The sequence below is a fragment of the Coptis chinensis genome, chromosome 3 (genome assembly GCF_015680905.1).
Source record: "Coptis chinensis isolate HL-2020 chromosome 3, ASM1568090v1, whole genome shotgun sequence".
Taxonomy (NCBI): domain Eukaryota; kingdom Viridiplantae; phylum Streptophyta; class Magnoliopsida; order Ranunculales; family Ranunculaceae; genus Coptis; species Coptis chinensis.
In genome coordinates, this window is record NC_141458.1 from 9473898 (window position 1) to 9487339 (window position 13442).

The 13442-nt window shown below is 34.9% G+C and overlaps 1 long non-coding RNA gene across 1 annotated transcript; it reads left to right on the forward strand.

Annotated features, from left to right (window-relative positions):
* The first annotated feature begins 6150 nt into the window (after positions 1–6150).
* On the forward strand, positions 6151–6878 carry LOC147507790 (uncharacterized). Its single transcript, XR_015216237.1, has 2 exons — positions 6151–6217; positions 6613–6878. It is a non-coding gene; the product is annotated as an uncharacterized LOC147507790 (long non-coding RNA).
* Positions 6879–13442: the final 6564 nt, after the last annotated feature.

Genomic DNA, 13442 nt, shown 5'->3' on the forward strand with positions numbered 1-13442 from the left:
TTTGGATGAGATTATTTCATATTTGAATTCCCCTTGAAAAATCCTTCGAAATGAGTACAAGCTTGCCTATGTTCCTTTTGGATTTCTAAACCCTAATCTTGCCTCTATCCCGCTTCAAATTATGCGACTTTGAGTGCAACGTTTTTTGGAGTAAGATTTCGACCCAAGGGTATTTTAAGAGTTCATGGACCTTCCTAATGGATTAGTTAACAATTTTTGTGAAGAAGAGTTTGCCTAATTTTGACCCAGTCAAAGGGAATTTGCAGTATTTGAAAATATGGTCAAAGTGGGCCTTTTTGTGGATTTTGGACCCGTGCTCATGGACTGTGGATCCAGCTCGAGTTGGACCTTTTTATTAGGGTTTCTAGCCCATTTTCAAGCCTCCAAAAACCTAGAGAACCTTCCTTAATTGTTTGATTTGATTTGATCCCTAAAATCAAGAATATTCTAGAGAATATGCCATTTTGGAGCCAAGTTTGGAAACCCTGGATTATGGGCTCATTAAGGACGTGTAGGGCTTGATTTTTTGCCCTAATCCATCTGAAATATCCAAAAACCAAGGGCCAAGATCGCACCCCTTATCCCACCTCTTGAATCAAGGGCCAGATTTAGGAGGTGCAACCGAAAGAGATCGAGCCATTGGATTTTCTTCATCAACACTTTCGACCATTCGATCAAACTCATTACCATATTGAAATCCATCCCAAAAAAGCTATAAATATGGGTCTCATTCACCCTAAAAAAAATAATCTAGAGCAAGCTAGAGCTAGAATTGGAGTTAATAACTGACCTAGTTATTCGTGAGAGCTAATAGCTTTCTTCTCTTCAAATGTTCTTCATTTTTTTCTTTCTAGTTCTTCATTTTTAGCCTTCTTTTCTTCTCGTCGATCTTGAGTAGAAACTTCTTTTCACCAAAAGTTGTTTTTTTCCTCAAATCACCTGTTTCAATCCAAAAATCACAGTTGTCAATTCAAGATCAAGTTTATCATCAATCAATCAATCAATCTACAATCAAGTATGAGGCAACATTCCAAACCAGGTGACATCTTTCCTTTTTCTTTTATTTCCTTTAGCATTGCATATTAGGTTATGTTTTTTTTAGTTTTATTATAGCATATAGTTATTAGTTTTTTTATAATTTAGTGAGGATCATCCAACTTGATAGATTAATTTTTCAAGCTTTCTTCGTCTGCCTATCTTAACACGTTACACCTCAATAGAAGTAAAGTGTGGTTTTTTACCAGCGACATCAGGTGCCTAACACCTTCCCACATCGTACCTTGACTCCGAACCCAATCATCATCTAGTTTTCGAGGGCTAGTCCTTCACGCAGGTTTTACTCAACTTTTCCTTAATAAAGTTAGTGGCGACTCTAAAATCAATTGCATAGACTTAGGTACACATTTTTGTGCTTACACCTATATTCAGTTACATTTTGTAATGGATCACCATCAGAATTATTGAGCTTTTGGCCTATAGAGACTGGTGTAGAGCATGGTTTAGCTCCTTCCATGTTTACTTTCTTCAACAGGTCAAGGATGTACTTTGACTGAGTAAGAAACATTGCTTGAGAGGTTCTCTTTACTTCCAAGCCTAAGAAGTAATGTAGCTGTCCTAGATCTTTCATTGGGAATTTCAAACTTAACTGTTGAATTATTTCAGAGATTACTGAAGAAGAACTGCCAGTTATTAAAATGTCATCTACATAGATGAGGACATAAGTAGTACACTTGGAATCCCTCCTTGTGAACAATGAGGTGTCAGCTTGAGAAGCAATGAATCCAAGTTCCAGTAATGCAGAGAAAAGTTCTTTGTACCAGGCTCGAGGAGCTTGTTTTAAGCCATACAAGGATTTTTATAGTTTACCCTAGGAAGGTTTTTGAGGATCAACAAAACCTGGGGGTTGAATCATATAAACTTGCTCTTTTAAAGAGCCATGAAGAAAAGCATTACTTACATCCAATTGTTTGATTGACCAATCATTATTTAGGGCAATTGAGAGAATGAGTTTGATTGTGGCAGGCTTGGCTACTGGGCTGAAAGTGTCAAGATAATCAAAGCCGTACTGCTGGTGATAACCTTTTGCCACTAGCCTAGCTATAAGTTTATCAATAGCACCAGTTGGCTTGTATTTGACTCTAAAAACCCATTTTGCTCCAACAGGATTCATGGAAAGATCATATGGTATAAGAATCCAAGTGTTGTTATTTTGTAAAGCACTAAACTCCTCGGCCATAGCATTTCTCCAGTTTGGATCTTTGATGGCTTGTGTATAACAAGTTGGAGTTGAGATAGTAGTGAGAGTGGTGTTCATCACATAATGACTGAGAGGGTACTTTGTAGTTGGTTTGATAATATTATTTTTAGCTCGTGTTTGCATGGTGTGAGCAACAGATTGAGCTAAATTGTTGTTTGAATGACTTGAGTTGGAGTTTGAAGTTAATGCATTTGATGCGGAGGAGGGGTTTAATGAAGATTGGGGACTGTTATTAAGAATAGGTTGGTCTGAAATTTGAGGAATAATAGGTTGTAATACTTCAACGGGAATAGAATGTGTAGAAGGAACCATGGGTGCAGGAGGAGTAGTGACGTGTTGAAAAATAGGAACAACAACAGGGACTGAAGTAGAAGAATTTGGAACTGTAGAAGGACTTGAAGAAGTGTGACAGGGATAATTATTTTCATGAAAGACTACATGTCTTGAGATGTAGACTTTGCCAGTTTTAAGGTCAAGACACCTATATCCCTTTATGGTTCGCTATATCCAATGAAAATACAATCTGCACTTACTTTTTGGAGTTTATTTGAAATGTATGGTTTAATCCATGGATAACAAGAGCAGCCAAAAGATTTGAGAAAATTGTAATCAGGTTTTTGGTTAAAGAGTTTTTCAAAAGGAGAAGAATTTGAAAGAACTTTAGAGGGAACACTACAAGAAAATGGACTTTTGCCCACGGATACCCGGTATTTTTTGCCACGGTCATGAACCCTTGCTACTTTTCCCACGACTATTGACCGTAAGAAATAGTTTTAAACTCGTTAGCATGCTTAAATACCATTACCCACGGTTTATGTGTTACTTGGGCCGTGGGTGGTAGCCACGAGAGAAACCGTCGGGTAAGACTTTTTTCTGCTGTAGATTCACATCCACGCGTTTTGGCCGTGGGCTTAGGGCCTAAAAAATTGGTCAGGTATAACATACAGTCATACACTCGATCGATTTAGTTATTATATTTTCTTTTTCCCCACCACCACTTCCTGCACAAAACAGAGAGTGAAAGGGAGAAAAACTATATCAAAGTTAAATCGTTATTTTGTGAAATTCAGTTCAAAGATTAAATCTTTGAGTTGTTTTGAGTAATAATGGGTGCTGAAATCACATAGAGGGCACTTAAAATTCACACACATACGACTCATTTGAGACCGCAGCTCTTTAACTTGGATGAGAAAAGAAAAAGAAAACCCTAGAAACAAAATTTGAGAAAGGAATCCGATGTTTGATGGGATTTGGAGTAGAAACACCTGCAAATCGAGGTTGCTGCTACGAGAAAGGTAAACATCTCTCTCCAACTCTTCTCGATCGCAGATTGATTTACTTGCATGTGATAATTAAGTTCTCTTCCTCTTCATTTGTTCATGTATTTTGAGGTTCTGATTTGCCATAAAATTGAAGTACGCCCCAATCTTAAAAGTTTATATTTTCCTTGTAAATATACCTTTTGAGATTCAGTTCTTCCTTCTCAAATTCTGTTGAAGAGAAATCCATTCACAAACTATGGAATTTTCAAAGTTTATTTGTCAAATTTTAAGTGCTTCTATTTCTGTAGAAAGGATCTTTGAGGGAGTGCGGATTCATGGTAGTTCTCTGTTCAAGTCTTTAATGGCCATGACAATTTTCATTGTTTGAACCTTGAGTAGAATTCTTCAATTTGGATTCGGTGGCTTTCCCTTGTAAAGACCAACAGTTTCACCTTGAATATTATACTTTTTTTGCTTTAAAATTTGCTAAAGTTTCAATGCATTTACAGTCCACTTTATGTTAGAGTTTAATAATTTATATTCAGTTCCTGTTGTTAAGCACAACCTCATCATATTTCTCAGTGGGTCTTCATATTGTAACATCAATGTAGCATATACGGAAGTTTGATTATCTTTTCAGGGTGGAGTCGGAGTCCTTGCGGCATCTATCGTGAAATATTTCCCTCGGTGCCTCCTCCAAGATCAACTATAGCAGCAGCCTTTAGTCCTAACGGAAGAACACTTGCATCTACACAAGAGGGTTGATGTTGTTGTCTCACGATGTTTCTCGTTCTTCATTGATAAAAAATTTATGACCTTTCTTTGCATACGATGGCGACCATGTTTGTCAAAATTATCGATCTCCCACCGAAGTTGCTTAAAAGTGTTGATTGGTCATCGCCGGACACCTTGGGTGGTAAGCGCTTAGTTGTCAAGTTTTACATGCTTTGATATATATCATAACCAAGTCGGCTAGGACTATGTTTAGATAATTCCTACCAACAGGCAAATGGTTCTAAATTATATGTGGATGGCGATCAAACCTCGTATAGGAATCGGTTTGTTTTGCCTCGATCTTGTTTGTTTTTCTTAATCTGAAAATGCGAGTTGTATACATGTGGTTTCTTTGTGTTATATATATTTTTTAAACAGTTCTGCTCCAGAACTTGTTGGCCTGCTATCGGAACTGAAAAATGCTCTCGATCAACTTGAAAACAAAGTTAATCCACTTATAAACAAGGTATTTCCCTTTGCATCAAGCATCATTTTCTGCAAAGAAGAAATTTTCGATGATGGAGATCCATCCCTAAAGGCTGGAAAGAAATGTTTGATCCATTGCTTTTAGGAGCTTGTTAAAGCTCTGTGCCATTTTGGTGTCTAGTATAGTGGTTCATAAGTTGAAACCATTAAATGGTCGAACCTTTAGTTGCATTCAACACAGTTGTCTCAACAGGATTGTGTTCATATTTCTTTTGTGTAGCTTCCATAGTACCCTTCTTTCTATATTGAAGTAAGGTGTAATTGCAGGTGAAAAATGGTAATGACAGTACCAAGGGAGGGATGCGGTATTTGGAGACAAAACAACTTTTGTTGGCCTATTGCCAAGCTATTAGCTTTTATCTTCTTCTCAAGTCCGAGGGTCATTCAGTCCGTGATCATCCAGTCATAGCTTGTCTGGTGGAGATCAAGAACTTGTTGGACAAGGTCTCGTCTTCTAAATTAAGTTTGCTGTTTTCCTTTTGGGAAAAATGATTCTATAGCTAGAAAGTTTGGCTCTGATAGCTTTCTAAACTTGAAATTTTCTGCCACATGTTTCAGCGGCGGATGAAACGGCTTTGATGATAATTTCCTTCTTAACTTGAAGAGATTATAAATGAGGACCATGGAGTGCAATCAGAGCCAAGCTGATCAAAGAAATTGTTGCATTGGCATCTGAATCTGTAAGCTTAAGTGACTCACACTCGTCACTCCCGGTCAAAAGAAGTAAAGAATCTATGGTATTTATCTATCTTGAATTTACTGCGAGAAATATTGTTGGTGATTTTATTAAGTGGCAATAATTAGTTAGTTAAAGTCCTTTAAGCTTGATCAAAACAGGTTTTGAAAAAACTGCACCTAAATGAAAAAGTTGAGGTGGTTAATGGTAGCATTTCGGAGGGAAGGAGAACAAACATGAGAAATGCAAGAGACAGGTTTATAATGACTTTGACTATCATTTACATCTCCATTCTTACTCCCATCTTATTTGTCCCCTTTGTCTCACAATCCCACACGCCCGCTTTGCTATTACTACTTCTAGTTTAGTTCCATGCTTGATTTGTTGGATTATTAATATACATTGTACTATTAGGTTGGTTCACAAAGCATGGAGATGCTTGAAAGTAAGGGCAAGTCTCGAGGAAAACTCAAAACGGAATTTTTTAGCTCTCAGAACAAACAAGTTGGATATAAACCGAAGTTGCATTCAAGGTATACTTTTTCAGCAGATGAGCCAACATTTGCTTTGTGTATTTGAGAGTAATTTAATACTAAAACTTTTTCTTTTCTTGGGACAAAGCGGCTTGAAACACTAGATGATTTTGGTGATGAGGTCATGGACAAGGATAAGCGAAAATGCTAACCCGTAATAATGCGTTCAAGTTCAATGCATTCGACTAAACTTTTGAAAGTGGTAGCTCCAAAGTTGACTAAATTAAAGGTAAATAATCTGGTGGTTTTAGGAGAGACCGAGAAGAGTTTAATGATGATTTAATTTAACCCAAATTTCTCACTTTTCTTCCATTTAAAATCGTTATGAAATCCTAGAAAATGTGGTATGTTTTGTTGGTGTCTCTCCTTCATTTGATCACTATTGTTTTGTTGCTTGAAAAACTAGCACCGATTAAAGACTTGCGGCGATGGTTCTCCTGGCCATTTAGTGTCTTGTACAATTGTACTTGTATTATAAGGCTATTCATATGATATATGACTAGGCTGACATTGCCGAGTTTATCAAAGTGGTTTCTAATAAAACAGTGTTTTTCAGCTCCCATAGTTTTGAGTCATTGTCATTTTGTAGTTTTAACTAAGCCTACTTGTTTTACCGCATTACAGGGGCCATATTATTGTGGTGTTGGTGCTGACAAAGCCTTTGGGTGTGACATCGTTGATTCGCATTACAAAGCCTGCCTTCTATGTAGGTATCAACATTAGCGGAATCAACGGAGAAGTGATGCTAGGACAAGTATTATTATTGATATTTTGTCCTCTTTTTCCTTTGTTGCTTTCTCCGTACCTTGTAATTATATATATATATTTTATAGCTCAACCGAGATTTTTTCAAGATGATGAAGATGAATGGAAATGGTGATTTTGAGGTGTAGGATGGTTAGGGGAGTTTTGCTAGGCCGGTTGATTGTAGGTGAAAATTAAAATATCAATATTTTTTTAAAAAAAATAAATACCTTTCCCACGGTCCATAGCCGTCGCAAAAGCACTTTTTCCCACGGTCGTTCACTTTACCCACGGTTAAATAACAACAAACCAAAACCAAAATTCACGACGCTTGCAAAGAAATCCCACGAACTAAGGCAAGTAGGAAATATCTTTTCCCACAGATTCTAACCGCCGGTAAAACTAATCTTTCCCCACGGACTACAACCGTGGGAAATATTGATTTTTCCGGCCGGCTTTTCCTATGGGTTTAAGCGGGGCAATACCGACGGCAATGACCGCCGCAAAGACCGTCCGCTATTGGTGAGCTTTTACCGACGGTCATGACCGGCTTCGGCGACCATTTCCGGCCGACAAAAGCCCATCGGTCCTCGATGGTCCAAAACCGTGGGAAAAGCCCTTTCCCACGGTTTTGGACCGTGTCGTAAAACCTATTTTCTTGTAGTGGAAGTCTGTTAATGAGAAAGACTGAAGTGTAAAAGACTTCAACCCAGTACACAAAAGGGACATTGCTTTGTGCAAAAAGTGTTCTGCTTAGATCAAGGATGTGTCTATGTTTTCTTTCAACAATGGAGTTTTGCTCTGGAGTATGAGGGCAGGAAAACTGGTGAAAAATGCCTTTAGATTTCAAGAAATTTCTAAAGACATGACTAATGAATTCACCCCCGTGACGGTTCTCCAAGTTTTGATGGTGGTGCTTAACATGTTTTCAACCAAAGAAGTAAAACCGTAGAAAAGCATTATAAAATTGAGATTTAGCTGTAAGAGGGTAAATCCAAGTATACTTGGTATAGTCATCAACAAGACTGACATAGTATCTATATCCAGAAATGGAATAGCAAGGTGCAGGACCCCATAAATCAATGTGTATAAGTTGAAGAGGAGCAGTAGAATGACATGTATTAGATTTAAAAGGAAGCTTTGCACTTTTACCAAGTTTACATGATTGATAGAAGAAATGAGATACATCAGTCTTACATGAAACAGGTAAATTGCATTTATTCAAAACAAAAGACAAAGTTGAAAGAGAGGGATGTCCCAATCTTTGATGCCAGAGAGGGGTTGTTCTCTCCAATGAATGCAATAGAATATAAAGTGGAGGCTTGAAATCGAAAGGTGAGAGACCATGAGGATGTTGAGATGAATGATGTGATGAAGATGCTTTAGGATGAAAAGGGTACAAAACCATTCTCGGGATGTCCTTGGAAAAGAATCCTCCCCGAGAAGTTGTCCTTTACAAAAAGGAATTTGATGTAAAAGTTAATGAGCAATTATTATCTCATTTAGCAATTTATGTACAGAAAGCAAATTATGGGATATATGAGGAACATGTAAGATATTTTTCAACTGGAAAATAGTAGATGGAGTTAAAAGGGTAAAGTTACCAGTGTGAGCTATATTGAGACCTTGGCCATTTCCAACAGAAATCTTCTCATTGCCATCATAATCAGAATAAGTGTTGAGATTCGAAATATGAGGAGTTACATGATTTGTAGCCCCTGTATCAGCAATCCAAGGTGAAGATGAATTGTGATAAGAAGTAGAGCCAGCATCATAATGATTAGAGCCATTGTAATCAGTAAAGCCATGATAACCATTGTAATCAACATCAGCATCATAATGATTATAACCAGTGTGACCAAGTGATGAAGTGTTGGTGTAGCCATCTGAGAAAGAGGATTTATTTGCAACCATTGCTTGTAGTTTGGGTACGGAGGATGCCTTCCAATGTATGCATGATTCATTCTTTGAAAGCAATCAATAGCCGATGTCCAGCTTATTACATATCCCATGATAGGTCTTGAAGAACTTGCGTAATATTGAGTTGAACTTTGACCATTTGAACTTGCGAGAACCATTTGTATGAAAACCATTAGAACCTCGTAGAATGATCCGCCACCTACCTCTTCCACGAAATGGAGCTCTTCCTCCTCTGTTAGAATTAGAATATAATTGATTTGAGGTAGCAGCAAAGGCTTGAGCTGGACTAGATGAATCAGCTTGAAACATACTTGAAACTTCTTCATTTGTAGTAAGTTCTTCACTCATTAGTAGACTATAAAGCTCATCAGGTACAATAGGTGGCTCTCTAATACGAATTGATGTTGCAAAAGGCTTGTACTCATTTGGTAATCCTTTTAAAGTATGGTAGATGATATCACTATCAGAAACTATTTCTCCAGAAGCAGCAAGTAAATCACAGGTCTCTTTAATAGTTTGAAGATACTTTGCCATAGTAGAAGAACCCTTTTTGATGTTGTGAAGTGTGTTTTAAGCCGCAACACATGAGTTCTAGTGACTGCGGTGGCGGAGAAACGCTTTCCAAAACACTCCATAGTTCAAAAGATGATCTTATACCCACAACATAAGGTAAAAGAGACTCTGAAATGGTAGCATTCAACCAAATTAACACCTGTTAATCCTTCTTCTTCCAATCGAGATACTTATCATTAACAACTCGAGTTGTATTGTTTTCAGTGGTTGTCTCAATATAATGAGCAGGACAAACATTAGATCCATCGATAAAACCGAGCATATCAAAGCTAGAAAGGACAGGAATGAATAATGACTTCCATACAATGTAATTGTCTTTGGTTAATTTGATAGAGATGAAGTTATTGATGTTGTGGAAAGTGATGTTTTGAGCCATGATAATAAAAAAAAAAATGATGATGATGAAAAATTAGGGTTTCTGAATCAAGAAATTGAAAAGAAATCTATAATCGATCAAATTTATCAACAACAACATATGAACAACAATCAAGTGTAACAAATCAATCAAGTAATTGAATAAAAGATGATGGATCTAAAAAAAAAAATTCTTATCTCTGATGATGAAGGATCGCTTTCGTCGTGAGACTAAAAAGGCTCCGATACCATAATAGAATGAAAACAAGAAATGAAAAAATAGAAAATTTTCATTAGTTTGTTCTGTCTAATTACAAGTATTTATAGGATACCTTCTTACATTGACACCTGTCCTTACAACCTTGACTTACAATGACTGAGTCAATATTTAAACTAAGGCATTAAGCATTACAGAGTTAATACTCTATTATATTCCTCCTGAGTATTGTAATTGTTGGAAGTTTTCAAAATATGGAATGTCTTTGCTATTGTATTTTTGGCCCATTTGGTTGGTTTGGATGGGACAACAACAGTTCAAATTGTGAAATGACCATAAAGTATGGTATGACTTGAATTGGTTGTGGTCACGTAGAGAAAGGGAAGACTTCCATGAGTCCACGGGGCAGTTATTAAATGGAAATACACATTGGCCAATTCAATGTACATACAAATGGTGTACTCACTGATTATTGTGGACTTGTGCAACGTCTTATTGTTTCTAAACATAGCGGGGCGCTAGTTCTAGCATGCTTTGAACCAAGGACCAAAATATCGCATATATATCCGATATATTGCCGATGTATATTGGTATTTTGGTACACCGATATCGATATTTTTGACATATATCTACTGAATATAGAACTTTTTTTTTTCTCGATTTATATCGGAATTTCCGATATAAAACTTTATATCGCCGATATAATCGATATTTACGATATTTACGATATATATCGGTTGACTTTTTGACTATTTTTTAATATAAATCCGATATTTTTAATATATTTTTGATATTTCTGATATTATATTTCCGATATATATGATATTTTAAATAGTTTGGACTGGTCACAAAAAAATAGATATATCCGATATATATCGGTTTTTCGGTACACCGATATATTCATCAATATCGATATTTTGGGCCTTGCTTTGAACAGGCACTTAATTTCTGAAACGGCGTGAAGTGTGTTTGAATCGACACATCACAAACGGTTATTGTGTCTCTTTGGATTTTGGAACGACACTGTACCTTTTCGAAGGGTCGGTCTTATTGTATATATTGAACACTATTATAACTAGGGGTACTCAATTACCGAACCAAAACCATTTATAGAGGTTTTGGGTCCTAAAATATTAGACCCATTTAAAATGGGTCCTCAAGAACCGAACCGATAAAAAACAGAAACTTTTAGAACCGAATAGTAAAAAACCGATGGGTACCCGAACCGAAATCGGAACCGATTAGTATGATTTTGATGTATAGAATTTAGTATTATATTACACTGAATAAAAGCAAACCCAAACATTATTATTATATATAGTCTATATTTGTTAGGTGTAAAATTATACTAAATATATATAACATTTAGTATAATAGTGAATGTGTGTTATTAAATGCATCTTTTATAATATTACATTAAATATGTGTATTATAAATATTAATAATAATGTTTACTACACGTATAGTCGCATACTATGAATTAACTAATGCGGTGTCTATATTAACTAATGCATGAACGTGTACGTGCTTGATATATTACATGTATATATGTTGGATAACAAATACGTGCAATGCTAACTACCAATTGTGGTACATGTATGTGGTATTTATTCTATATATGACGCATTACGTATAGTCTAATATACACATGTTCGATTTAAAATATACACATACGTATAATGTATGAGAATGTATTTAAAGTTTTTAGATAACTTTCAAATACTATTATTGAATTTAGGACCATTACTTCTTATGAGATGACAAAAATATCGATGACAAGTGTTATAGTTGCCGTAAACCAACTTTTATATCGGTTATATAACTAAAAATAATAATTTTAGCAATAAAAATGTATAACTCGAGAAGGAACAGAAACCCTAACCGGAACTGACTTAATTAATGGGTATGGGTCTGGGTTTTCAAAAAAAAAAAAACAAAAAAAAAAAAACAAAACCCCAAAAGAACTGAACCCGATAGGAACCGCTAAAAATAGACCCAAAACCGACCCAGAACCGACCCATGAACACCCCTAATTATAACCATTCTAATTTTTAAACAACATAAATTATATTATTTGAATTAAAAATAACTATTATATTATGAAGTCTAACTTGTTCTAGAATTTATTTGGTTGTTGTTGATTTTTTCAAAATTGTTTTTTTTTTTTTTTTAATTTGTTTGTTAGATCTTTTATGGTTACTTTAGAATCATTTTGAGTTTGAAAACATTGTTAAAATATACTCATTCATATAAGTATGGACCTTGGGTGTTTTTAGACTCATTTGAGGCTCATAGGTTAACTTAAACAGGCTTAAAACATTAAATAAACAAAACCTACGAATTTCCTCTGTAAAAATATTTTTTATTTAAAAACAAAATCCTAGCCTCCATTAACAAAAGAAACTTGGTGATATTTTTGATTGAAATAAAAAGAATAAGAAAAATAGTAAGGATTGGAGAAAATGAAACATTTATATTCATTTACAAATTCAATTTTAGGTGAGTAGACATATTTTTATCAAAAAAAATATATATAAATTTTTTTTTTCTGTGATTTTTATGTTGTTTGCTTCATAAATGCTTCATTATCATTTTATAAAAGTTCCATCTTTAATTGTGAACGTTTGCTATTTGTTTTGAAATTTTAATTGTCATTTGGAACGATTATATGTTTCCAGAATTCTGCACAAGTACTGACTTGTGACTTGAATTCGACTAATTAGATGTTGTAATTAGTTTTTTGACATAACTAAACAATTTTATTTCTCCGAGTCATTTTTCATTTCCAATTTCCATTGACTGATTCTAGTTTATATTCTATTTGATGTGAATTTTACAAAAAAGTGTGTTAGAAAATGGAATAGCAGAATTTAAGTTGTTGGGTCTGTTCCATCACATAGTTTACGGTACATACTAAACGAATTAGTGCCTATAAATTTTTGTATTGAAATAGATTTTCTGTATAATTTTCAGAATGGTATAATTGATTCAAAACTTTGATTATATGAATTCTCTATAATTTTTAGAATGGACAAAGGTCAAACTGTCCTAACCAATTTCTCATGCATAGAACAATATACGTAACTTATTAGCGTAGCTTTTAGTTGTACAAGAAAAATGTAATGATCATGCAATTTGTATCGTATTAATTAATATTTCAAATAAATAGGTATTGATTGGAAGAGTAATTATTTTATTTGTCTAAAGAGTTCTATTACATGTATTGAAATAAGGGTTGCATGGATAATTGTTTGATGAATATTGTATGTATAGAGCGTATATTGGTAGCTAAAAATTTGGCGAACTATTAAGCAATTAAATATATTGGCACTGATGGATTTTGACTTTGACTATGTAGCTGATAAGAACTATGAAGGTTTGATTTCAATCTTGAAAGATTTGGATATGTAGGTAGTTTTGAGCAAAAGTACAACCATTATATATTATATATTAGTTTTTGAAATAAACGGTATGTGGAACTTGATTGTGCTCTTTTAGAGTGTTGCTCCTCGATTAGGAGTGTATTTTAATTCATGAGGTATTTAATTAATGTATTACTCATAATTGAGAATTTTGATATATATGGTTTATATATTCGATACTGAGGCGAGTTGAATGACTATTGTGTTTGCAATATGTATTAATG